The sequence below is a fragment of the Oncorhynchus kisutch genome, unplaced genomic scaffold (genome assembly GCF_002021735.2).
Source record: "Oncorhynchus kisutch isolate 150728-3 unplaced genomic scaffold, Okis_V2 scaffold1423, whole genome shotgun sequence".
In the NCBI taxonomy this organism is placed as follows: Eukaryota; Metazoa; Chordata; class Actinopteri; order Salmoniformes; family Salmonidae; genus Oncorhynchus; species Oncorhynchus kisutch.
In genome coordinates, this window is record NW_022263368.1 from 1 (window position 1) to 10712 (window position 10712).

Consider the following 10712-nt stretch of genomic DNA (forward strand, 5'->3'; position numbering starts at 1 on the left):
CTCCAAACCCTTAGGGCCTTCCGTCGGACTCAGATTAAGCCTAGGCATGGAAGGAGAAACACTTCTTCCTTGAGATTCTCCCTCCAACTGTTTTTTTAAACTCCAGGACTGGTCTAATCTATGAGTGTGAAACTGAGCCTCAAAGACTGTTGCCATCCAGCGATTCCCCAGGGCTCACCTTGGTCAAAGCAGAAATCCCGGGGCTCCTGCTTTATAGAGAGGCCCTGGAACGGGGTGCGGGGAGGGCCCATGGTGGGGACCCCCTGCTCGGTGTAACGGAGGTCCACCAGCTCCTGCTTGAAGCCCTGAGCAGGGAGGAGACCAAGGGCTCTGACAGGTGCCGCTGGTAGATGTGGGGCGGCCATCCCGGGACAGGGGGGCCCGGTGGGGGTGACTTGGCTGAGGGGGGTAAGGGTACAGGCGGCACCGTCAGGCGGAGGAAAGGCAGACATGGCTCAGAGAGCTGCCGCTGGAACCTGCAGAGAGACAGAGAGAGAGAGAGACAGAGAGAGAGACAGAGAGAGTCAATTAGGGTCTTAAACCAGAGAATCATACAACAATGGGATTTCAACTGTAGCACTGAACATGCATGCTGAGTCCCAGCCTACAGTAGTTCCAATCATGGCTTTACAACCAAGATATACAAGCTATGGGGTCAAACAGTGCATGGTGTCAACACATGGTGCCAACCTGAGCCAACACATGGTGCCAACTCACCTGTGTTCTGAGCTGTAGGAGGCATCGGAGTGATTGACAGGTAGGCGGGGCACAGCGAAAGGCTGGCTTTGGCGTGGCGGGAGTGTCCGGTGGTGGGAGGGGCTGTGCCCGTGAGTTAGACGACTGTGGCCGGGGTGTGTTGCCTGGACAGGGACGTGATCTGCCTCTGTAGGGGTGGTGTCCCCGGGTGGGGGCGGGGCTGCAGGGTGAGGCGGGTGTGGAGGGTGGGGTTAAGTATTGATGCCAAGTGGGCTTCCTGTTGTAGGCACTGTGGAGGAGGAGGGGATGGAAGGGGTTAACTTGGGCCTGTAGAGCATGGCTGTACACCTGTTGTATTCGGCGCATGTGACAAATAAATTAGATTTATATAGCACTAAGGCACCTTGGGGGGGTTTGTGGTATATGGCCAATATACCACAGCTAAGGGCTGTATCTGGGCACTCGTAAGAACAGCCCTTAGTCGGGGTATATGGGCCATATGACACACCCCCCCCAGGCCTTATCAACTTGATGTAGGTATATCTAATTAAGCAATGTCTTAGTAGTGAACTTTATTATGCCTTACCCTCTTTTATGATCTTTTATTGGTTGTAACTGAAAATACATCTTGCTACTGAGAGTACAATTTGTGTGGGGTGTCAAAACCTGGTCCGTCTCAGTGTGTACTGTAACGTACCTGTAGCTGTAAAGGCACTTGTCTGTGTAGAGTCTCTGTTGTTCCTGACTGCAGGGGACAGATCTCTGGAGGCGCTGGACTCTCGCTTCACTTTATTGGCTGGAGGTCCATGGAACATTACTTTGAAGAAAGGAGAAAACATTTAAAAAACTGAAATATATAATATATGCCAAAGATTCACAAAATAATCACTACGTTGAATATATTTACTCAGTATTCTTGTTTTGTGTGCTTCACTAAGGAATAAGAAGCTAAATAGTTTTCTATCAAAGGATCAAATGTGTCTCCTATGCTGGGATTTGTCTTTAATTCCAACTTCCCAAATGTTTGTTGTTTAGTGAATTGGTGAGGTTGTAAATCTGTCCTTCCATTTGGGAGGGAAAACTATAAACCCAGCACTGAAAGACAAACAGTGTACTTTCACTATTTTTTTGTATTGTTTCCAAGGCAACAATCAGACCAGTAACAAAGATGCCTTTGTATTAAATTACACAGACCAGAACAGTCTGCTCCGACTTCCACCACCAGTTAGTAACTTAGGCAACCATTGTGTGTCTGTACATACAGTAGGACTGTGTTGGCATCAGAGGCCGGGTCTGTCAGAGGCCGGGTCTGTCAGAGGCCGGGTCTGTCCAGAGGCCGGGTCTGTCAGAGGCCGGGTCTGTCAGAGGCCGGGTCTGTCAGAGGCCGGGTCTGTCCAGAAGCTGGGTCTGTCCAGAAGCTGGGTCTGTCAGAGGCTGGGTCTGTCCAGAGGCCGGGTCTGTTAGAGGCCGGGTCTGTCAGAGGCTGGGTCTGTCCAGAGGCTGGGTCTGTCAGAGGCTGGGTCTGTCCAGAGGCTGGGTCTGTCCAGAGGCTGGGTCTGTCAGAGGCTGGGTCTGTCCAGAGGCTGGGTCTGTCCAGAGGCTGGGTCTGTGCAGAGGCTGGGTCTGTGCAGAGGCTGGGTCTGTGCAGAGGCTGGGTCTGTGCAGAGGCTGGGTCTGGCAGAGGCTGGGTCTGGCAGAGGCTGGGTCTGGCAGAGGCTGGGTCTGTGCAGAGGCTGGGTCTGTTGCAGAGGCTGGGTCTGTGCAGAGGCTGGGTCTGTCAGAGGCTGGGTCTGTCCAGAGGCTGGGTCTGTGCAGAGGCTGGGTCTGTGCAGAGGCTGGGTCTGTGCAGAGGCTGGGTCTGTCAGAGGCTGGGTCTGTGCAGAGGCTGGGTCTGTCAGAGGCTGGGTCTGTGCAGAGGCTGGGTCTGTCAGAGGCTGGGTCTGTCAGAGGCTGGGTCTGTCAGAGGCTGGGTCTGTCAGAGGCTGGGTCTGTCAGAGGCTGGGTCTGTCGGAGGCTGGGTCTGTGCAGAGGCTGGGTCTGTCAGAGGCTGAGTCTGTGCCTACATCAACTCTCCATTTCCTGTTGTGCCACAGAACGGCCATCATTCAGCTTCCGCAGCCACGGGCCAGCAGTCAAAAACACATTCACGTTATGGGGTTAGGCCTCTCAGTGTCCATAGTGACCTCCATTATAAGATTAAGTTTTGAACACCTAGCATCTATGAATGAAACACAGTGCAACTCTCAAGCGCGGCCAGAAGACATTTAAATCTCAGTTTCAAATCATTTGCCATGGCAAATCTTGCAGCGTTTCTTTAAATCACTAACTGGTAGTTAATAAGAGTGTGTTCTCACTTCTCAGCCAAGTTCATTGCTAAATTAAGGAGTAAGGAGATGATGGCATAATGCCATTTGATCGCTATGGACACTGCCCCTTTGCCCAGCTGCAGAGTCCACGCACACACACACACACGAGAGAGAGAGGACTGCTGAATGCAGGGTCTGTGAGACCAACTTGCAGCGTGCCAAACTAGGGAGCGTCATGCCAACCCCGTCGCCGCACACACACACTCAGACTCTTCAGCAAACACAACAATCGCCCGGCTGTGCCACGGCACAATTCACTCAGTGTGTACACACTGCATTAAACATGTCACTAGCTGCATCCGCAACAATGAAATAAAACGTTACAGGGAAACAAGGCGATACCGGGCCTCTAAAAACACTCTTTCTTCCTCCACAGGATCATTCACATCTTGAAACCCAGGCCTGCAACTACACCAGGCTTACAGCTCCGTCTGGAGCCCACAATCAAAGGCTTCCATTCAAACCTCATGCATATATTATTCTAGACAGAGAAAGGAGAGAGGAGATGAGTATAAAGCAAACAGCATGAGGGTTCTGTGGGCTTGGATTGGAACGCAGCCCATCCTAGCAGCCAAGAGCTGTGGTTAGTAGGTTGGGACTCCATGGAAGGCCATCCCAGGCTGCTATGGTGCACCTGGGTCATGTTAAGTAAGGCCCACCGTAGCAAAACTAATGCAACAGAAAATCTCCCCGTTTCAAACCGTTCTCTCTTTATTTCCTCTGATGTTAATGTGGTGGATTTGGGCAGAGATCAGAGAATAGGATTGTTCTCATCCGGGTTGACGATCAAAGAGGAGAGCTGAGGGATTTCTGGTATAAAACCACAAGATTCTTGATTTTCACCAAGTGAGTAACGTCTTATTCTGGAGGTAGCCCTATTATTCCTGCGCCTTCGTTGGAACACAAATCCCTACAATCCAATAATCAAATCAAATTGTATTTGTCACATGCGCCGAATACAACAGCTGTAGACCTTACAGTGAAATGCTTACTTACAAGTCCTTAACCAACAATGCAGGTTTTGTTATAAAATACACACTTCTTTTTTTTTTTACTAACAAAAAGGCAAGGTGTGCATTAAGGACACTGATTGGCAACAGGGCAGAAGTAGGTCCACTGCAGGGTGAGTGGAGGTTGGTTAAATCAGGGCTCAATGACATCAATTGGATTTCTGCTTTCGACGAGGCAAATCTGTCGATAATGTTAGCCCTCAGCCTACACAGGCAACCCGAAAGCCCTAACCACATACCCATAAAAACACACTCACTGTGACGCACTGAGTTAATATGCCAACTGGATAAGACTGGTATTGGAAAACCAGTACATCTCCTTGTTGTGCTTGTATGTTGTGTCAAAGACCATGTCTGGGAATTAAAGGATACATTAGGAAATGCAGGAGCAGACGCTGTTGATTCCCCTCTGTAACACACATACACGTACGGACATATTTCATTGGTTGGTACTTACGGTTATCCGACTGGAAATCTGGGACAAACTGTTCGTCATCAGGCACCTGAGCTGAAAGAGGGGACAGAGAGAGTTAAATGACTAACAAACTGTTCGTCATCAGGCACCTGAGCTGAAAGAGGGGACAGAGAGAGTTAAATGACTAACAAACTGTTCGTCATCAGGCACCTGAGCTGAAAGAGGGGACAGAGAGAGTTAAACGACTAACTTGTGGAAGGCAATGCCACGTGGCTGAGTCACTTTAATATGCTTCATAGAACAAATATAATGCACTTGATACAGTACAGTTAAAAATACAGTAATATTTATGATACAGTAGTAAAAAATACAGTAAATATTTATGATGCAGGACAGTCAAAAATACAGTAAATATTTATGATGCAGGACAGTCAAAAATACAGTAAATATTTATGATACACTTGTCAAAAAGAGGAAGTCGTATAAAGTTCTTATAACAACCTATTTTCCAGTTTTTCCTGATTCAATAGCCTCGCGTAAACCCCTGATGTTACTAAAAACAATGAGTATGATGCAAGATTGAAAACCTTCTGAAATACAAGATCAGAACTCACCTTCTGCAATCCATGTCTCTTGAAGTTGCATGAGGTCCTGAAAGAGATCTTCTGTGTCCTGGGCGAGCTCAGTGTCAACAAACTTTCTCTTCCGGTCGTTAAATGGCGTGTTCGCTGGTTCTTCCACGTGACAATTCTGCTAGTACAATGTTTAAAACACCTACAACATTAGTGATTGCATTGGTGTGAACAAATCCCTAAGCATCCATGTATGCTAAAAAGTCATTGTTATCTTAATCCACTATGAAAAGTTTCAGATTAGTGCTTTGATCAAAATCCTATCTTGAAAAACTATCAGAGAAAACATCCAGAGAGTCATCCAAACACTCACCCTGGAGGGGGCCATGAAAGGGACTTGCTGGTCATAAAATCCATCCATGTTGCCTGAAAATCTTCACGCCCTCGGGACTGAAGTTGGTGTTGGAGGGGTGGAGGGGGAGGAGGGGCTGACGGTAGCAGCAGGAGACGCTCGTTCGTCTGTCTGTTCTTTCTGTGGAGAGCAGAGAAAAGTGTGCCCCCTGGTCAGTAGCTTATACCCAAATCACCTGTCATATAACGTCAACACAGACATAGGACGTTTCCCAAATGGCAACCTAACCTATTCCCTGTATAGTGCACTATATCCTATGGGCCTTGGTCTAAAGTAGTGCACTATGCCCTACGAGTCCTGGTCTAAAGTAGTGCACTATGCCCTACGAGTCCTGGTCTAAAGTAGTGCACTATGCCCTATGAGTCCTGGTCTAAAGTAGTGCACTATGCCCTATGAGTCCTGGTCTAAAGTAGTGCACTATGCCCTATGAGTCCTGGTCTAAAGTAGTGCACTATGCCCTATGAGTCCTGGTCTAAAGTAGTGCACTATGCCCTATGAGTCCTGGTCTAAAGTAGTGCACTATGTCCTATGAGTCCTGGTCTAAAGTAGTGCACTATGTCCTATGGGTCCTGGTCTAAAGTAGTGCACTATGTCCTATGGGTCCTGGTCTAAAGTAGTGCACTATGTCCTATGGGTCCTGGTCTAAAGTAGTGCACTATGTCCTATGGGTCCTGGTCTAAAGTAGTGCACTATGTCCTATGGGTCCTGGTCTAAAGTAGTGCACTATGTCCTATGGGTCCTGGTCTAAAGTAGTGCAGTATGTCCTATGGGTCCTGGTCTAAAGTAGTGCACTATGTCCTATGGGTCCTGGTCTAAAGTAGTGCACTATGTCCTATGGGTCCTGGTCTAAAGTAGTGCACTATGCCCTATGGGCCCCGGTCTAAAGTAGTGCACTATGCCCTATGGGTCCTGGTCTAAAGTAGTGCACTATGGACCCTGGTCTAAAGTAGTGTACTATGTCCTATGGGCCCCGGTCTAAAGTAGTGCACTATGGGTCCTGATTTAAAGTAGTGCCCTATTCCCTATGGGTCCTGGTTTAAAGTAGTGCACTATGGGTCCTGGTCTAAAGTAGTGCACTATGGGTCCTGGTCTAAAGTAGTGCCCTATGTTTCCTGGTCTAAAGTAGTCACTAGGGCATAGTGCCAGCCGGCCTTCAGGATAAGACAGTTGTTCCTTTCCTCTGTCTTGGGTGTTTGTTTTGTGTTGTTTGTTTGCGTAATCCTCCCTGCATCGTAGTGCTGGCGGGCTGTACACTATGCCAGTGAGCATGTTCTCAATACGCTGGGGACTAAGTTCTTACATAAGCAAGGCAGCAAGGCACAGTAAGCTATTTGGAGATGAGACTGTTGACATTACAATAAGTAGAAGGACTAGGAGGGAGCTGTTTTGAATAAGTGTTCAAAAATAGGATGCAAATCAGGGTATTGAGTTAAGTAGTCCTTGATATCTAAACATTGGATAAACTATCTTCATAATGGAACATATAACACGTATACATGCAAGAATCTGAATAAAACATTTAGAGATCAAATTTCAGCATTATTTGACAAGTATTGGATAAAGTTATTTATTCAGGGCAGCAGAGGGTTAATCTCAGCAAAGAAAATCTGAGCCAGTTCAAGAAGTAGCTAAACTCCCCCCCCCAGACCCTCCTCCCTCTACCGTTTCCTATTCCCCCTCTCATGGCCTCAGCTTGTTTTTCTCAATGAAGTGAAATTTGATCCCTGAGCTAAGGGGGGGTTCGAACCTTCCATTCATAAATGTTAGAACCGTCTATGAAGATGCTGCATGCGCCGTAGCAAGTCAAAATACTGCAACATAAACATTCTCACGTCAAAGTACTGTAAAAACATTTGACTACAAATAAGAAAATGGTTCCCAAATTAAGATACATATAAAATGGCGTTCACATTTCTACCCCCCCCCCCCCCCCCCCTCACCAGACAGCTAGAAAATGCTTGGCAGAGAGCTCGCATTCTACGGATACTAGTCGGTCAAAGTAAATGCATTATTACAGGCGCTAGAAATAAACTAACGCAAACACCTTATACGCATCTTTTTTGTTGCGGTTGATAGTTTGATGTTAAACTCACATTTGCGAAGATTTAATTCCTTTGCAATGTTGAAAATAAGTTCTGTTTCACTCCACGCTGTTGCAAACGTTCTTTCAGGGTTGTCGTCTATGCTCTTCTCACACAAAGCTTGACTGTGGATTTCTGAATGGAATCGTCTGGTTTTCCCTGAAGCCAAAATAGAGGACTCCATAATACACGCCAATTGGTTATTACACAATGCCATTCAAGTGACTGGCCAATTGACGTTCAGAGAGCTCTTTGGACCCCAGTGACCAATGGTAAGCGAGCTTGTCTTGTTTTTATGAATGACTGCTTTTCATTCACGTCTGACGGCCAGACACCGGGTGGAAACGAAAAATGTACAGTAGAAACAGATACTGACATCTTGAAACTTATAACTCGAGTACATTCATACAACAACCAGATACAATGTTTTGCTACAAAGTTGTTACATAGTTATTATAGCATCATGCTACATTGCTATTACAAAATCTTGCTACATATTTTCCATTTTCAGTTTAGAAAAGCTGCCTTGTGTAGGAAAACAGCAGGATATGCAGTTTCCATTTTCACATGTTTTTTAGTTTTTTCTTCTGGCATTGATTAACTGCTTGGAGTTGGGTAAGTTGTTGTGATATTCTCAGGACAGAGCTGGCTGTAGGGAGTCTGGACACAAGTCATCACACAAACACACACGCATGTACTGTATGTATGCACACACAGACAGACACACATGCACGCTACATGCACGCAAGCTCACACACACGCACGCATACACGCCACACACACACTATTCTGCCCAGGGTTGAACTGCAGTCAGATAAGAAAGGGCTAAAATTGTTACAGTCGATTAAATGCCAAACATGATCTGACTTGCAGGGTAATTATAGCTCCCATTATGACCTCATACTACCTTGTTATGGTGATACAGAGGAATGCTCCATTGTCTGCACAGACTCTATCGTATTAAACAGATGGAACTATGGTATTACAGAGATATACTCTGAGTATACCAAACATTAGGAAACACCTTCCTTTAAAATATAGTTTTACCCCTTTTTCTCCCCAATTTCATGGTTTCCAATTGTTTAGTAGCTACTATCTTGTCTCATCGCTACAACTCCCGTACGGGCTCGGGAGAGACCTAATATTGAGTTGAACACAGGAGAAACTTCTGAGCGTGAAAAACCCAGTAGTGTTGCAGTTCTTGGCACAAACAGATGAACCCGGCTCCTACAGTGCATTCGGAAAGTATTAAGACCCCTTGACTTTTTCCAAATTTTGTTACGTTACAGCCTTATTCTAAAATGGATTAAATCATTTTAGATCACTAGTGGACATTTTTACACATAATAATTCTAATACTCCATAATGACAAAGTGAATTTTAGAATTTTTTACTAATTTATAAAAAAAATGCTAAACTGAAATACCTTATTTAAATAATCAATCACACACCTGTCTATATAAGGTCCCACAGTTGACAGTGCATGTCAGATCAAAAACCAAGCCATGAGGTCGAACGAATTGTCCGTAGAGCTCCGAGACAGGATTGTGTCGAGGCACAAATCTGGGGAAGGGTACCAAAACATTTACACAGCATTGAAGGTCCCCAAGAACTCAGTCGCCTCCATCATTCTTAAATGGAAGAAGTTTGGAACCACCTAGACTCTTCCTAGAGCTGGCTGCCCAGCCAAATTGAGCAATCGGTGGAGAAGGGCCTTGGTCAGGGAGGTGACCAAGGCCCGATGGTCACTCCGACAGAGCTCCAGAGTTCCTCTGTGAAGATGGGAGAACCTTCCAGAAGGACAACCATCTCTGCTGCACTCCACTAATCAGACCTTTACGGTAGAGTGGCCAGACGGAAGCCACTCCTCAGTAAAAAGCATATGATTTGCCAAAGACACCTAAAGGACTCAGACTATGAGAAACAAGATTATCTGGTCTAATGAAACCAAGATTGAACTCTTGGCCTGAATGCCAAGCTTGGCCTGAATGCCAAGCTTCATGTCTGGCACTATCCCTACAGTGAAGCACGGTGTGGCAGCATCATGCTGTGGGGGTGTTTTTCAGTGGAAGCACACAGCTAAGACAACGCAAGAGTGGCTTTGGGACAAGTCTCTGAATGTCCTTGAGTGGCCCAGCCAGAGCCCGGACTTGAACCCGATACAGCATCTCTGGAGAGACCTGAAAATAGCTGTGCAGCAACACTCCCCATCCAACCTGACAGAGCTTGAGAAGATCTGCAGAGAAGAATGGGAGAAACTCCCCAAATATAGTAGGTGTGCCAAGCTTGCAGCATCATACCCAAGAAGACTCAAGGCTGCAATCGCTGCCAAAGGTGCTTCAACAAAATACTAAGTAAAGTGTCTGAAAATGTGATATTTCAGTTTTTTATTTAAAATAAATGAGCAGAAATGTCTAAAACCTATTTTTGCTTTGTCATTATGGGGGTATTGTGTGTAGATCGATGAGGGAAAAAAGATTGATTCCATTTTTAGAATAAGGCTGTAACGTAATAACATGTGGAAGAAGTCAAAGGGTCTGAATACTTCCCGAGTGCACTGCACTACCAGACCCCGTTCAAAGGCACTTCAATATGTTGTCTGGCCCATTCACCCCTCTGAATGGCACATAAACAATCCATGTCTCAATTGTCTCAAGGCTTAAACATCCTTCTTTTACCCTTCATCTACACTGATTGAAGTGGATTTAACAAGTGACATCAATAAGGGATCATAGCTTTCACCTGGTCAGTCTATATCATGGAAAGAGCAGTTGTCCTTAATGTTTCGTCCAGTCAGTGTAACTCTACGGTGTAACACATCCTATCTTTCACATTGGTTCTATTCCCCTGGGACTTGTATTTGCTGTTTATATATGGGCATGTCTATTCCAATGTATTTTATGGTTGTGGATGTTTCATACTTTACACGTTATGAAGGAATTGCAAACAGGACAGGTATCTAAAAATGAATTTGATCGATGAAAGTGTTATCCAGTGGAGGCTGCTGAGAGGAGGACGGCTCATAATAATGTCTGGAACGGAGCGAATGGAATGGTATCAAGCACATAGAAACCATGTGTTTGATGTATTTCATACCATTCCACTGATTCCACTCCAGTCATTACTACGAGCCCTTCCTCACCAATTAAGGTGCCACCAA

At 45.9% G+C, this 10712-nt stretch overlaps 1 pseudogene; it reads right to left on the reverse strand.

Annotated features, from left to right (window-relative positions):
• Nucleotides 1–113: 113 nt before the first annotated feature.
• LOC109876650 (ETS translocation variant 5-like) lies at nucleotides 114–7728 on the reverse strand (annotated as a pseudogene).
• Nucleotides 7729–10712: the final 2984 nt, after the last annotated feature.